The sequence below is a fragment of the Microcebus murinus genome, chromosome 10 (assembly GCF_040939455.1).
Source record: "Microcebus murinus isolate Inina chromosome 10, M.murinus_Inina_mat1.0, whole genome shotgun sequence".
NCBI lineage: Eukaryota > Metazoa > Chordata > Mammalia > Primates > Cheirogaleidae > Microcebus > Microcebus murinus.
The window spans coordinates 93,454,891-93,472,503 of record NC_134113.1 but is presented as its reverse complement, the minus strand read 5'-3'; positions in this window follow the sequence as shown (position 1 = coordinate 93,472,503).

Genomic DNA, 17,613 nt, shown 5'->3' with positions numbered 1-17,613 from the left:
CCTAGCTACTCAGGAGGCTGAGGCAGGAGGATCATTTGAGCCCAGGAGTTGGAGGTTTCTGTGAGCTAGGATGACATCATTGCACTCTACACAGAGGAAGACTCTCTCCAAAAAAAAAAAAAAAAAGAAAATTCAGAGGTCGTAACTGTAAACTTCTCACCAACCTCCCAGCCTCTCCCTTGCTAGGGTGACTCTAGCCAAATTGGCCCTTCAGGCGTGTTCAACAGTGAAATGGTTTAATTTGCAGGACTGAAGGAGGAGGGACATGCATACAATCTGGCGAACTCGGGCGGGGTGTGGTGGCTCACACCTGTAATCCTACTACTTTGGGAGGTCCGGGGAGTTCAAGGTTGCAGTGAACTTTGACTACACCACTGCGGGCGGCACTGGCGTCACCGCAAGACTGGGGGTGGGAGGGGACCCGGAGGGTCCCTTGAATGTACTTTTCAAATTCTAATCTGCCCCAGGAATGTAAATTGATGTCTAAATCGTAGCTCAACTTTCTAATCATTGAGCCCGCCTTTTCTCTCCAGGTGCTTTCTCTAACTCGGAAATGTTTTCATTCTACTACACCCGGCTGGTCTCAGATCAGGGAGTGAAACCCGCAAGCGAAATAAAAAGTTGTGCCTTCAAGGAGCATGGTGAATACACCTGAAAAGTCCAGGGTGGGAGGGTGGGGAAAGGAGTATGGTGAAGACAAGGACAACAAATCATCAATCTAAGTGATAGCGATTTTTTTTTTCAGGTGGAAGCACACAGGAGTGATAGCGATTTTAAAGAGATGTAAAGCCGGGGAGGGCAGAGGGGAGGGCAGAGGGGAGGGCAGAGGGGAGGGCTGCTGTCGTGGAGAATTCTCCCCCGCGCATAACTCACGAGTACCTGCGCTCTCCCGGCCTTTGCAGCCCAGGCGGCCCGGCTCCCCTGCTCTCGCTCCCAACACCCCACGTTTCCCCCAGGCTTCCAAGCTTTATCCGCCCTGCATGAGATCTCATGCAGCCGAAGCTCAGTGGTCAGGGTGCGGCCGGCCGCCCCGCTGGAGAGGGGACACGCGGGGCGCGCGGGGGCGTGGAACAGGCCCACGCTCAGGCTCAGTCGCCTCCTGCGCCCCCGCACCGCCCATGGTTGCCCTCCTTCCCGGGGGTCCACCTTGGTTCTTGCAATTCCACAGTGAGAAGTCAGCACTCCCAGGGTTGGAAGTTGGCCCCTGTTATCAATTATTTGATGGGTTAGTGGAAAATGTTTAACGACGACTTTGCACTGTGACAGCCCACAAAAGAGGAGCGGCTGGAACGGATGGTGGCTGTGATGGGAACAGGGAAGTATAGGTGATAGATTTCCCAACATTTGTGGTTTGCATAAGGATATCTAGAACAATGGCTAACTGGTTAATTTGGCTAATTTTTTGTTTGTTTGTTTCTATTTTTAGTTGCCCGGCCAATTTTTTCCTAGTTTATTAGTAGAGACAGGGTCTCACTCTTGCTCTCGCTGGTCTGAAACTCCTGACCTTGAGCGATCCAGCCTCAACCTCCCGAGTAGCTGGGACTACAGGCATGCGCCACCATGCCTGGCTTATTTTTTCTATATATATTAGTTGGCCACTTAATTTCTTTCTATTTACAGTAGAGACGGGGTCTTGCTCTTGCTCAGGCTGGTTTCGAACTCCTGACCTCGAGCAATCCACCGGCCTCGGCCTCCCAGAGTGCTAGGATTACAGGCATGAGCTACCCCGTCCGGCCCATCCTGTCCTTTTAAGAAAGGAAATGTGGGCCAGGGGTGGTATGCCTGTAATCCTAGCACTCTGAGAGGCTGAGGAGGGAAGATCCTTTTAGCTCAGGAGTTTGAGACCAGCCTGAGCAAGAGCGAGACTCCGTGTCTACTAAAAAAAAAAAAAAAAAAAATAGAAAGAAATTAGCTGGACAACTAAATATATACGGCATGGTGGCGCTTGCCTTTAATTCCAGCACCTCGGGAGGCTGAGGCAGGAGGATCGCTTGAGCCCAGGAGTTTGAGATTGCTGTGAGTTAGGCCAATGAGCCACGGCAACAAAGTGAGACTGACTCAAAAAAAGAAAGAAAATAAATAAATAAAATGGTTATGGTTGTAAATTTCGTTTTCATCAGAATAAAACAGTTTTTAAAATAAAAATAAATTGAAGAAAAAAACCAGCATATTTATAAGGCATTGTTATATAAAGTACAGATTTTATTAGTGCAATTGTCAAGAATAGAAAATAAAACAGAGATGGATGTTCTCTCTCCTAGACTTTGATGTAAGTGGGTAAAATTTTGTAGGTCCTGCTCTAGCAGTGCGGGGCTTCCAGGCAGGTTTATCTTAGAAGAAAGGGAGTAAGTTTTTGGTGAGGTCTGTGATCACAAAATAGCAACAGATGAGTGACAAGGTCATGATGACCCCAGGATCTATTCCTGTCAATTGCTCCCACGGCATGAGAGGGAGCCCCATCCATGGATGTTGATGAAACTGGACTTGACATGTACTTAGTGCTTGGGGACATGGTGTGCAATTTTCTCGCACATTATAGAGAGTAAGTGTAGAGAATCTATTCTGGGTTTTATGATAATATCTTTACTTGTGTTCTGGATTTTAGTCCCTTTCTCTTCCTTGGGGAACTGGCTTTTCCCCCCTGTGTCTTCAACTCTGGTTCCTTTCCCATGAGCATTTAAATATGCTTAAGTCACTAATGACAAGAAAAAAAAAAAAAACTATTTTTCTTTTCTTCTCTTCTCCAGATTCTACTTTATCTCTCATCTCCTGTTCAACGCTGATTTCTCAGTACCTGTCCCTTCCTTTTCTGGCCTTTCCCCTCTCAACTTGTGTCCCACCTGGAGTCGCACTCCCCGAAGGGCCTCTTGTAGCTGCTCTGTTCATGTCATCAGAGCCCTCTGAAAACCCAGTGGACTGTGCAAGCCTTTATTCTGAGCAGTATTTGATCCTGTTCAAAAAGGCTTTTTTTTATTTTATTTTTTATTTATTTATTTTTACCTTCTTTTTTTAAAAATATTTTTTTAAAATATTTTTAGACTTACAAAAGTCTAAATACAATGGCATAGAAGAAAAAAAGTCTTTCTTAAAACATTCACTTGGCTTCCACACCACCACATTCTTTGGATTTTCCTTCTACCCAAAGAAAAGGATTTTTCCTTGTATTTATATATAAATATCTATATTTATATGTATATATTTAATTATTCTATGTAGGAATTCTAGGGAATTTTCTCGTAGTTTGTTCTTTCTGTAGATTCTACCCTGGGCCCATCATTCTTATCACACTATCCCAGATATTCTAAAATATTTAGCGGATGAACTTTAAGAAGTTAATGAATCCTATGAAAATGCAAGCATGTGTTTTCTCTGGAGAGCAGATAAATGACTTTCATTACATTTTTTAAGTGTCTATGACTTATAAAAGATAACGACTGGCCGGGCGCGGTGGCTCACGCCTGTAATCCTAGCACTCTGGGAGGCCTACGCGGGCAGATCCCTCAAGGTCAGGAGTTCAAAACCAGCCTGAGCAAGAGCAAGACCCGTCTGTACTATAAATAGAAATAAATTAATTGGCCATCTAAAACTATATAGAGAAAAAGTTAGCCGGGCATGGTGGCGCATGCGTATAGTCCCAGCACTCTGGGAGGCCAAGGTGGGCAGATTGCTCAAGGTCAGGAGTTCAAAACCAGCCTGAGCAAGAGCAAGACCCGTCTCTACTATAAATGGAAAGAAATTAATTGGCCAACTAAAAATATATAGAGAAAAAATTAGCCGGGCATGGTGGCGCATGCCTGTAGTCCCAGCTACTTGGGAGGCTGAGGCAGAAGGATCACTTGAGCCCAGGAGTTTGAGGTTGCTTGAGCTAGGCTGATGCCACAGCACTCTAGCCTGGGCAACAGAGTAAGACTAGTCTCAAAAAAAAAAAAAAAAAAAAAAAAAAAGCAGGGCGCCGTGGCTCACGCCTGTAATCCTAGCACTCTGGGAGGCCGAGGCGGGCGGATTGCTCGAGGTCAGGAGTTCGAAACCAGCCTGAGAAAGAGCAAGACCCCGTCTCTACTATAAATAGAAAGAAATTAATTGGCCAACTAATATATATAGAAAAAATTAGTTGGGCACGGGCCTCAGTGCCATCTCTCAGGATTAGTGTCTTGGCAGACAAACTTAAAAAAAAAAAAAAAAAAGGATAACGATCCACTGGTCTAAGCTAGCTTTCTGGGCAGCCTCATCTGATGACTCCTAAACCCATGAGTGCAATCAGCTACTCAGTTCCACGCTGGTACTGCAAGTGCCTCTGCAGCATTTCTCTCTGGATATTAAAGAGGTAGCTCAGACTCATCTGGCTTGTCATTGTCATCCCCAAACCCGCTCCATTTTCTACCTCAATTACTGGCACTCCCATCCATCCCACTGCCCAAATCCAAGCCTAACTGCCATGCAATATCCCCCCTTTTCTTCAGACCCCATAGTCACCAATTTCAAGTGCAATAAGTTAATTGCACTTATACATGTCTTTTCTGTAACTTCTTCTGCCACAGCCACCATTATTTCTGGTCTGAATCACTGAATCCATCTCCTGGCTGACCTTCTCATGTTATTTGTCGCCGTGCATTTTCTCACATTTAGGGCCATTGTGTGCCCTTTATAAAGGTGTTGGGACAAGTTCGGGCTAAAGCCAGCCTGTGCTCAGGTGTGGGGCTCTATTAATCCAGAAGACATGTCCAAATTAGCTGCCCGGAGAGAGCACTGTTTTCTTGTATTTTATTTTGTAGAGACAGGGTCTTGCTATATTGCCCAGGCTGGTCTCAGACTCCTGGCAAAGTGATCCTCCTGCCTCAGCCTCCCAGAGTGCTAGGATCCAACCAGTCAACTTGGACAAAATTTTGTTTTAGCATTTTATTTTATTTATTTTTACTTTATTATATTTTTTAGAGACAGACTCGCTGGAATGCAGTGGTGTTGTGATCATAGCTCACTGTAACCTCCAACTCCTGGGCTCAAAGGATCTTTCTACTTCAGCTTCTGCAGTATGTGTGACTACAGGCGTCTTGGACAAATTTTTTTTAATTAAATGAATAAAAATTAATTTTAAAAATGCCACAAGCACAGTGGCATTCACAATTCTGACAGTGACCCACACTGAGCAATATAACCAGTATTATGTACAGAAATTTTTTTTTTTTTTTTTGAGACAGAGTCTCGCTTTGTTGCCCAGGCTAGAGTGAGTGCCGTGGCGTCAGCCTAGCTCACAGCAACCTCAAACTCCTGGGCTCGAGTGATCCTTCTGCCTCAGCCTCCCGGGTAGCTGGGACTACAGGCATGCGCCACCATGCCCAGCTAATTTTTTTATATATATATCAGTTGGCCAATTAATTTCTTTCTATTTATAGTAGAGACGGGGTCTCGCTCTTGCTCAGGCTGGTTTTGAACTCCTGACCTTGAGCAATCCGCCCGCCTCGGCCTCCCAAGAGCTAGGATTACAGGCGTGAGCCACAGCGCCCGGCCAGAAATTTTTTTTTCTTGTTTTTCATCCCTCAGAGTTGCTCACTGACATAAATATATTAATACCTGAACACTTTCAGGAAGGAATTAGCAGTTTCACAGTGCACTGTGAGATTTCCTGTACTGTTCTATTTCTTTTTCTTTTGTTTTAATGCTGGTGGAGACCCACAACATTTATTTTACTGTTCGTTAATGAGTCAGAACAGTTTGAAAAGCACCAACCTAGTGCATTGCCTGGAGCAAAGTTGCTGTGTCATAAATATCTCTTAAAAAAATAAATATATTAAATCATTCTTAAATCATTTATGTATGCCTATTTCATACTTTTTAATCAAGTCATAAGTATTCAGAATGAATATTTGTTTTCGAGCTTATTTTTGCTTTTTTGTTTGTTCCTTTGTCTCCCTGAAAACTTGTATATTCTGCTACTTGTTTTGAAATAACAAAAATAAACTTGAAGCTCCTAAATCTCAAAAGAGATTAACTGTGAGAGTAAAGGTCATAAGCAATTATTTTTCTGTCTCCTTTTCTGACCTTTTTAGACAATGATAGCTTTCAGATTTCCTTATCTAAGAATTCCAGACATGCAAAAAACATTGTTATCCAAGGTGATAAAAAAGACCCCACCAACCCTTATCAGATGTATACTCCTGGAAGAAATGGGAACCTACTTTTTGTTTTCTTTGCTCTGGGCCCAGACATCAAGGGTAATCTTTTAGGTTGGGCCAAGTGGCTCACGCCTATAATCCTAACACTCTGGGAGGGCTAGGAAGGAGGATTGCTGGAGCTCAAGAGTTCAATACCAGCCAGAGCAAGAACGAGAACCTGTCTCTACTAAAAATATAAAAATTAGTCGAGCATTGTGGCATGCACCTGTAGTCCCAGCTACTTGGGAGACTGAGGCAGGAGGATCACTTGAGGCCAGGAGTTTGAGGTTGCTGTGACCTAGGCTGATGCCATGGCACTCTACTCAGGGTCACAAGTGAGACTCTATCTCAAAAACACGGGAATGGACATGCTTGAAGCTCTGACTCGAGGGAGGAGGGGGAGCAAGGCCAATATACATAACCTTAACATTTGTACCTCCATAATATGCTGAAAAAAATAAATAAATAAAATTACAAAAAAAAAAAAAAGCTCCAAGATCAAGTTGCTAGTGAAAAAGAAAAGAAAAAACAATTTCTAAATAACTATTTAATTATTTTATATATACATTTTTAAAAAGCCGGCTGGGTGCGGTGGCTCACGCCTGCAATCTTAGCACTCTGGGAGGCTGAGGTGGGCGGATTACTTGAAGTCAGGAGTTCAAAACCAGCCTGAGCAAGAGCGAGATCCTGTCTGTACCATAAATAGAAAGAAATTAATTGGCCAACTAATACATATATAGAAAAAATTAGCCGGGCATGGGGGCACATGCCTGTAGTCCCAGCTACTTGGGAGGCTGAGGCAGGAGGATTGCTTGAGCCCAGGAGTTTGAGGTTGCTGTGAGCTAGGCTGATACCATGGCATTCACTCTAGCCTGGGCAACAAAGTAAGACTCTGTCTCAAAAAAAAAAAAAAAAAAAAAAAAAAGCTAATCTTTTAGTTAAGATAAGATAGACAACTTACCATGGGGTGAGAGATGAAAAATTACCTATTGGATACAATGTACACTATTCAGGTAATGGGTACACTAAAAGCCCAGACTTTACCACTACACAATATATCCATAGAACAAAACTCCACTTGTACCCCCTAAATATATTGAAATTAAAAAAGATAGACAATTCAGACATTCAAGCATTAATATTTTATTATCCTAGCTTTTGCAGAAATCAAAAAGATTCACAAATGTTATCCAGAAGAGCAGTTGTTTAGAGATAAATTTCCATTGAAGAAACTGCTTCTTTCAGTTTCACAGCAAAGTGCTGTGAAATTTTTTTTAAAAAGCTTTTTAACCATAATTTACAAAATATACAAAATATTACATGTTAAGTTTTATATGTAATACTTTATCTTTTTTTTTTTTTTTAAAGACAGAGTCTCACTCTGTTGCCCAGGCTAGAGTGAGTGCTGTGGCGACAGCCTAGCTCACAGCAACCTCAAACTCCTGGGCTCAAGTGATCCTCCTGCCTCAGCCCACCCGAGTAGGGACTACAGGCAGGCACCACCATGCCCGGTTAATTTTTCTATTTTTGGTAGAGACGGTGTCTCACTCTTGCTCAGGCTGGTCTCAAACACCTGAGTTCAAACGATCTGCCCACTTCGGCCTCCCAGAGTGCTAGGCAAGAGCCACCATGCCTGGCTGCAATACTTTATCTTTTACCTAATTTTAATTTATAAAGTTATTCAACTATATTTTAAATATTTTTTATTTTATAATATCTTTTTTACATATCCTTCCAATGAATATTTTATAATTTTATTTACCCTGTCTAGGATATTTAATTTACTATTGCTAAATTCTTATATTTATTTTTATTCCTGGACAAGTTTACACAAATGCCTAATACTTTGAGGTAGGCTATCCTGAGTATGAAAGTCTTCTGAATATATAAGTGTATAAATTAAAGGTAGTAACTTCCTTGACAAGATGTCTTAAATTTTAAAATCCATCTCAGTCATGAAAAGAAAATCGTAATACCAACTATCCTAAGTCAGTGTTTATCATACTTTGTGATTTAAAAAACCATACCATTTCCACCTTCCAAAAAAATCCAATTTTTTTCTAGTAAGAATGATTACTGTCTAAAGCTTAAAAAAAAATGTTAATGATAAATACCACCATTTATTTACTCTTAACATCGTTTCATAAAAGGTAAAAGAAAGACAATATCTCAGATTGTTAAAGGCCAGATTTAGAAAAGACAGTACTCCTGTGACAAATATTTATGTGTGAATATATGCATACATATGTGTGTATATAAATGTGAAGACCAATTTTTCCTTTTGGTTGTTGATAAGCAATTTGGCTACAATGTACAAAAACTTAAAATGGGCCCCACACGGTGGCTCACACCTGTAATCCTAGCACTCTGAGAGGCCAAGGTGGGAGGATTGTTTGAGCTCAGGAGTTCGAGACTAGCCTGAGCAAGATCGAGACCCCATCTCTACTATAAATAAATTAGCCAAAACAACTAAAAATAAAAAAAAAATTAGCCAGGCATGGTGGCACATGCCTGTAGTCCCAGCTACTTGGGAGGCTGAGGCAGACGGATTGCTTGAGCCCAGGAGTTTGAGGTTGCTTGAGCTAGGCTGATGCCACGGCACTCTAGCCGAGGCAACGCAGTGAGACTCTGTCTCTAAAAAAAAAAAAAAACTTAAAATGTGCATTGTTCTTTGCCCCAATAATTTTATTTCTGGAAATTTGTCATATAGAAGTATTTGGACAAGTGCCCCTAAATAAATCCATTTATTTATTCAACAAATAGTATTTACTTATTTATTATATTTATTGGGTGCTGACTGTCCTATTACATCAGAATGTAAATTGCTTGAGGTCAGAGACTTTTTTTTTATCTGTTTAGTTCACTGAGATATCCCAAATGCTTAACCAAGCATTTAGAGGCTGTTTAGAGGCTGAAACAAATATTTGTTGAATAGATAACTGAAATTATTAGTACTTTAGAAGATAACATGCTAGTAGCAAAATACAACAGGGTAAAGGAGACTGTAAGTTGTGGGTGAGGAAGACATGTTAGGATTTAAAACAGAATGGCAAAGATGACCCTTAAGAAAGAGTGAGGAATAAGGCTGGGCGTGGTGGCTCACACCTGTAATCCTAGCACTTTGGGAGGCCGAGGCGGGCGGATTGCTCAAGGTCAGGAGTTCGAAACCAGCCTGAGCGAGACCCCGTCTCTACCAAAAATAGAAATAAATTAATTGACCAACTAAAAATATATATACAAAAAAAAAAAATTAGCCGGGCATGGTGGCACATGCCTGTAGTCCCAGCTACTCGGGAGGCTGAGGCAGTAGGATCGCTGAGCCCTGGAGATTGAGGTTGCTGTGAGCTAGGCTGACGCCATAGCACTCACTCTAGCCTGGACAACAAAGTGAGACTCTATCTCAAAAAAAAAAAAGAGTGAGGAATGTATGCAGCCTGGAAGGAGTTGACTTGAGGACATCTGTGCAGTCTTCCTGGCTGACTGAACAGCAAGGACACAAAGAATTGAAGTAGCAGCAAACCCAGCATGGCTGGAGCAGAGAAAGAAAAGGACAAAATTAGTCCCTTTTGGGGATGAGGTCTGGCAGACGTTGACTTTTTTTTTTTTTTTTTTTTTTTATGAGTGGCAGCCACAGCCGTGATACTTGTCCCTGTATCCCTCTGACAGGGCAAGTGTATGTTGGCTCCAGGCATTTGCAGAGCCCCCTTGCTTAAAGGTCAGCTCTGCTTCTCATAACTGTTATCACCAGCGGAAAAGGCTTACGTGGTAGAGAGGGAGACAGACAAGACATGTGAACACCGAGCCATCCAAGCGCCAGGAGTGTGGTCCCTCCACCCTACTTTGCACCCCATTTCAAGTGTGTTAACCCACCCCATTTATTTCCCCTTGCTTCTCAATGTGTTTCCAGTTGATTGAATAAAGGTGACTTGAGCATATTTTATTTTATTTTAGTCACTAAACCATCAGAGATTAATCATCTTTATTTGGTTTGTGAGCCTGCCTGTCCTCTGAGCCCCGGGATGGCGTACCAGCAGTATACTGGAGGTTACCATTGCATCAAGTTAATATCCCAAACAACAGGATGTAAGTTGTAAGTCCTTTTAGAAAAGCATTTTAGATTATATGTCAAAATGTAATATAAAATATATGTTATACAGATGGTGTATAAAATACACGTAAATGTATAAATAAATTTTATACATCGTGGTGTGCGCCTTCTAGTCCCAGCTACTCGGGAAGCTGAGGCAGGAGGATCACTGAGCCCAGGAGTTTGAGGTTGCTGTGAGCTAGGCTGACACCACGGCACTCGACTCAGGCAACGGAGTGAGACTGTGTCTCAAAAAAAAAAAAAAAAAGGCCCCTAAACCTGTGAATATGTGACTTTACATGGCAAGGGAACTTTGCAGATGTGATTAAGTTAAGGGTATTGAATGGAGAGATTATCCAGGATTATCTGTGTGGGCCCAGTGCGATTGTTAGGGTGCTTACACGTGGAAGATCAGTTAAAGACTTAAAGATGTTATGCTGCTGGCTTTGAAAATGAGGCAGTCAAGAAATGCAGGAATCTTCTAGAAGTTAGAGAAGGCAAGGAAAGAGATTCTCCTCTAGAGCTTCCAGAAGGAACACAGCCACACTCACACATGAATGTCAACCCAGGAGGAGCCAGGGGGGACTTCCGACCTCCAGAACTGTAAAATGATTTGTGTTGTGTTAAGGCACTAAATCTGTAGTACTTGGTTACAGCAGCAATAGGAAACTAATATACTGAGTTAAAAAAAAATATTTGAGAATAGCGCTTCTCAGTCTGTCTATGGTAAAGAATCACTTTGCCGGACTTTTACTTTCTTTCTTTTTTTTCGCTTGTTTTTACTTTCCTCCTTCAGTAATGAAGTACCAGCTCATTTCAATCACTAACCATGAACCAAAACGTAATTTACAATTACTAGAAAAATGAAATTAAAATTAAAAACACATAAAATATAAGCCCCATTTTGAAGACTAGATTCCTCTGATATAACATTACTCTGTCAAATTGCTGTTTCTCGATGCATACTCTCATTTTTCACACCGTGTTCTCAAGGGCCAGTGACAGTTTGCAGACAGGCATGGGTCCCCGGACCGCCACTTTGAGCAGCTGCTGTTTCAGGAGACTGTAAAAATGAGTGGTGTGGGCCGGGCGCGGTGGCTCACGCCTGTAATCCTAGCTCTCTGGGAGGCCGAGGCGGGCAGATTGCTCGAGGTCAGGAGTTGGAAACCAGCCTGAGCAAGAGTGAGACCCAGCCTCTACTATAAATAGAAAGAAATTAATTGGCCAACTAATATATATATAAAAAAAATTAGCCGGGCATGGTGGCGCATGCCTGTAGTCCCAGCTACTCGGGAAGCTGAGGCAGGAGGATCTCTTGAGCCCAGGAGTTTGAGGTTGCTGTGAGCTAGGCTGACGCGACGCCATGGCACTCACTCTAGCCTGGGCAACAGAATGAGACACTGTCTCAAAAACAAAAAAAAAAAAAAGAGTGGTGTGCGTGTAGGGTGACAGTGTCTAGAGGTCTCAGAAGAACATCTACACCTTAATTTGTGATAGTCACATAGAAGGAGCAAAGACCTGCTGAGGGGGCTTCTGATGAATTAATGCTGAACAGTACTCCTTTTTTTTTTTTTTAAAGCATTTTTATTATAGTCCAAAAGAACATGAACAGAAATGTACATTTCTAAAAGAATATACAAATGGCTTCAAAAATCAACCTTAGTAATCAAAGTCCAAATTAAGATACAAAGGATAATTTACATCTCACCTTAAAAAATTAAGGAGAAAAGAACATCCAAGGTCTCCAGGGTTATTACAACTGAACTCTCATTCACTATTGCTGCCAGTATAAACTGATACATTATGTAAAACAACATATTCAAAAGAATTAAAGCTCTTATCAGTCTTTATGTATATTGAATTTATAATTAAAGTATTTATAATTAAATAACAACATAATATGAAATGCAGATAAAGTTTGTCTTGTTTTTTCTGAGGCAAGATCTCACTCTGTTGCCCAGGTTAGAGTGCAGTGGCGTCAACATAGCTCACTGCAGCCTCAAACTCCTGGGCTCAGCCTCGCAAGTAGCTGGGACTACAGGCACATAACATACAACCATGGCCTGCTAATTTGGCTCATTTGTCTGTTGCCCAGGAAAATTTTTCTGTGGCCCATTTTTCTGCTGCTCATTTTTCTATTGCCCAGGCTGGTCTCAAACTCCTAAACTCAAGCGATCCTCCCAGCTCAGTGTCCCAGAGTGCTAGGATTACAGGCGTGAGCCACTGTGCCTGGCCCAGATAAAGTTTAATTGACGTGTCATAAAATGCAGCTGACGACAATTATTAATACTTACTGTCTAAAGATTAAAATAAAAAAAATCCCAAATGAGTAAAATCTAGCACATGCATACAAAGTGATATAATTACATAGTCATTATGTGATTCTAATGGTTTTTATGCATTATTTTGTTTTGTTTTAGCAATATGGTAAATGTTTAAGCTGTTAAATGGCAAGAATGAGGTCTCCTAGGATGTAGGCAATACTGTAAATATTAACCTGCGTACCTTCTTTTCTCCTCTCAACATCCTACTACTACTCCCCCAGACTACAGTTCTTACCATTCACCCGGCCACTAAGCATAATTATAAATAAATACCACAAAGCAGTCAAATAAATCAAAGAAATGAAAAAATTCCAATTTTTTTTCTTGATGTCTATCTCAATATTTTAAATGTCAGATTCTTTTCAAAACTTATTTTTGGTGTATTGGCTGTTCAGCCAAAATGCATTATCTTATTCATTGTTAAGTATACAGCTCAGTGTTGTTAAATGCATTCACATTTTGCTACCATCACCATTATCCACCTCTAGGACTCTTTCTCATCTTGCAGAACAGAAACGCTGCATAAGGCCGGCGCGGTGGCTCACGCCTGTAATCCTAGTGGCTCACGCCTGTAATCCTAGCTCTCTGGGAGGCCGAGGCGGGCGGATTGCTCCAGGTCAGGAGTTCGAAACCAGCCTGAGCAAGAGCGAGACCCCGTCTCTACTATAAATAGAAAGAAATTAATTGGCCAACTAATATATATATACAAAAAATTAGCCGGGCATGGTGGTGAATGCCTGTAGTCCCAGCTACTTGGGAGGCTGAGGCAGGAGGATTGCTTGAGCCAGGAGTTTGAGGTTGCTGTGAGCTAGGCTGACGCCATGGCACTCACTCTAGCCTGGGCAATAAAGTGAGACTCTGTCTCAAAAAAAAAAAAAAAAAAGAAAAAGAAACGCTGCATATATTAAACAATAGCTCTCCATTCTCCCCTCCCCATACCCTGGCAACCACCATCCACTTTCTGTCTCTATGAGTTTACTCTGGGTACCTTATATAAGAAAGACATGAATGGTTTTTAAACTTTTAATATATATTACAGGCTGGGCACGGTGGCTCACGTCTGTAATCCTACCACTTTGGGAGGCCGAGGCAGGCGGATTGCTCAAGGTCAGGTGTTCGAAACCAGCCTGAGCAAGAGCAAGACCCCGTCTCTACTATAAATACAAAGAAATTAATTGTCCAACTAATATATGTATAGAAAAAATTAGCTGGGCATGGTGGCGCATGCCTGTAGTCCCAGCTACTCGGGAGGCTGAGGCAGAGGATTGCCTGAGCCCAGGAGTTTGAGGTTGCTGTGAGCTAGGCTGACGCCACGGCACTCACTCTAGCCTGGGCAACACAGTGAGACTCTGTCCCCCCCCCCCCCAAAAAAAAAAAAAAATATATATATATATATATATTGCAAACGTTTCCTCTTCAGGAAATATAATATTAACACATATCCCAGAGCCATGTACAATAGTGTTTATTTCCTTGCTCCCTCATTTAGACAAGCTATTGTCTTTTTCATCTTGCTAATTGAACAGAGACATTTCATTTTTTTTTTTTTTTTTGAGTCAGAGTCTCTCTCTGTTGCCCGGACTAGAGTGCCATGGTATCAGCCTAGCTCACAGAAACCTCAAACTCCTGGGCTCAAGCAATCCTTCTGCCTCAGCCTCCCGAGTAGCTGGGACTACAGGCATGCGCCACCACGCCCGGCTAATATTTTGTGTATATATTTTTAGTTGGTCAATTAATTTGTTTCTATTTTTTAGTAGAGACTGCATCTCACTCTTGCTCAGGCTGGTTTGGAACTCCTGACCTTGAGCGATGCTCCTGCCTCGGCCTCCCAGAGTGCTAGGATTACAGGCGTGAGCCACCACGCCTGGCCCATTTCATTGTTTTAATTTGCATTTCTTCTCTTACTAGTGAAGTTGAATATTTTTTATGCCTATGATGACAATAATTCTGCTGGACTGATATTTTTCTTATTTTATTGATTAGGAAACCAAAGACCAGAGAAACAATTTATTTGTCTAGTACCCTACAGCCAGTATTGATAAAGCTGGGATTTTAATCTAAGTCTATGACTACAGAACCAGTTCTATACATTTAGCCATATTGCTTTGATTTTAATTTTCATTTTTTAAAAATTACTGTTTTCTGTTTTGTCTTTTTTTCTACTATCTTTTATTTTTTAAAACTTCTTAGTGTTTTATATTATTCTAAATATCAACATTAACAGGATGATTTTAATTTTCTAATTTGGGCTTAGTCCACAATTCAGTGGTTTTGTTTGTAAAATCCTTAAAAGACAAATCTAATTCAACCCTATGATTTTATAGGTGAGGAAAGTGAGGCCCAAATGGGTTAGCTCTTTATGATATCTCAGATCATTCAAATTCTTCTATTTAAAAAATTTCCATGCCTGGGTATGTAAAGACAGTGGATTGCCCAAGATTACATGGTCATTAGCTATCCTGTGACTAACTCAGATCCCTTGATTTGGCACTTTTTCTGCTCTATTAGGCAACTGCCTCACTTTCAATTATTTCTTTCTGTCCCTTGATCAAAATCCCTTCCTTAGAGGGGGAGTCTTGCTATGTTGCCCAGGCTAGGGCAAAATGACTGTTCACTGGCAGGAATATAGTCCACTACAGCCTTGAACTCCTGAGCTCAAGTGATCCTCCTGTCTTGGCCTCTTGAGTAGCTGGGACTACAGGCTTGCTGCTCCATTGGGCCTTTAATAAATAAAAATTATAATAATAGATATGGATTTGAATCCTTTCTTTTCCTGGTAGAATAAAAAAAGAAAAAAGAAAATTAAATATAAAATTAAAAAACGTAAAAAAAAAAATAGACTGGATGTGCTGGCTTCTTGGCCTGTAATTCCAGCACTCTGGGAGGCTGAGGCAGGATTGCTTGAGGCCAGGAATTCAAAAGCAGCCTGGACAACATAGCAAGAATAATTTAAAAGTGTTAACTGGGGGGGGGGGGGGTCGGGAAATAAAAGTGTTAACTAGGATACAAGTAAAAAGAGATAGAAGAAATAAGAGCCCAGCACAGTGACACACACCTGTAATCCTAGCTACTCAGGAGGCTGAGGTGGGAGGATCACTTGAACCCAGGAGTTGGAGACCAGCCTGGGCAACATAGCAAGACCCCCCATCTCTAAAAAAATCTTTAAAAATTAGCCAGGCATGGTGGTGCACACCTGTAGTCCTAGCTACTCGGAAGGCTAAGGTGGGAAGGTCACTTGAGGCCAAGAGTTGGAGGCTGTAGTGTGCTATGATAGAGCCTACTAATAAGTAGCCACTGCATTCTGGCCTGGGCAACATAGTGAGACCCTGTCTCTCTAAAAAAAAAAAAAAAAAAAATTGTAACCATACCTGAAAGAAAAAAAAGAGAAAAAAAATTTTAAAAACAAATGATGTAATAAAAAAGAAAAAAAGTAGGCCGGGCGCTGTGGCTCACGCCTGTAATCCTAGCTCTTGGGAGGCCGAGGCGGGCGGATTGCTCAAGGTCAGGAGTTCAAAACCAGCCTGAGCAAGAGCGAGACCCCGTCTCTACTATAAATAGAAAGAAATTAATTGGCCAACTGATATATATATAAAAAAAAAAATTAGCCGGGCATGGTGGCGCATGCCTGTAGTCCCAGCTACTCGGGAGGCTGAGGCAGGAGGATCGCTCAAGCCCAGGAGTTTGAGGTTGCTGTGAGCTAGGCTGACGCCACGGCACTCACTCTAGCCTGGACAACAAAGTGAGACTCTGTCTCAAAAAAAAAAAAAAAAAAAAAAAAAAAAGAAAAAAAGTGAAAAAAAAAAGAGAGAAAAGCATGAGAATGGAGAAAACCTGGTTATCTAGAGGAGTAAGACCTGTAGAAATAGCACCAATTCACTTGGTTATTTATTGCACTGTCATTTATTGAATGTCTCCTACTTGCTGGACACTTTCCTCAGCAGTGGGAATACTTTGAGGAAAAAGACGCAGTGGAGAAACTTATATGAAAAGACATAGTTGTGACAAGACAAAGTGAAGGCACTTACATGGAAAGACAGTTTTGCTCCCAAGGCGGGACTTGTCTTGGAAGGCGGAGGACAAACACAGTGAAGTGCACTGTGATAAGTGCTATAATGGACACTTGTGCGAGGCTCAGTGGGAGAAAGACGAAGTATCTAAATCTATTTTGGTGAGTCAAGGAAGTCTTTGCAATAGAAGTGACCTTTAAACTTGGTCTGTGTGAAGACTGAGATAAAATGAGTTCACAGAACTACAAGTAGGTCAATATCATTAAAGCATCCCCAGTGAGGATAGTGGGCGGCAGGAAATGAGGCTGGCTGGGGAGGTGGGTGCCAGACCAAGAATGGCCTTAGGTGCCAAACTGGAGTTTAGATTTTATTCCGTACATGATGAGAAGTTATAATATATATATATATATAACTTTATTTCTTTTTCTTTATTTTTTTAATTTATTTTCCTACGTAATCCACATCCAGAGAAGTTATTATATATTAGTTACAACATTTTGTTTTTCCTTTGGGGGAAACAAGTTCTTACAATAGGTGGTATAAAATAATGTAAAATGGTAAAATCCCTGTTCTCAAAAAAAATTAAAATTATTTTGGCAACAAGCAAGCTAATTCTTCTTAGCATCTGAAAATCTTCTAGTTGTCTGAACAAAACAAAATAAAACAAACAAAAATAAAAATTAAAAAACAGCAGAGGCTGTCATACTTAAACTTCTCAGTAACCTCCATGCTTTTTTAATTTTTTTTAGCCAAAGGGCATATTTTATAACGTCCAAGCTTATTCACACATAGTTCTCCCAACTTGACTGTCTTTCTGAAACATCTCTGCTTAAACTTTGAAGCTGTCTCCTTTGCAAACATTTTGTATCTTACTATCTGGCACACATTGTACTGAGCACTTTAAACACATCAATCATCTCATCAAATTCCCACAGCAAATTAGGAGGTCAGTTTTTATTTTCACTTGAGAAAACAAAAATCTAGGAAGGTTAAATGATATGCCCAATGCCTTACAGCTAAGTAATGGAAACAGAATTAACCCAGTC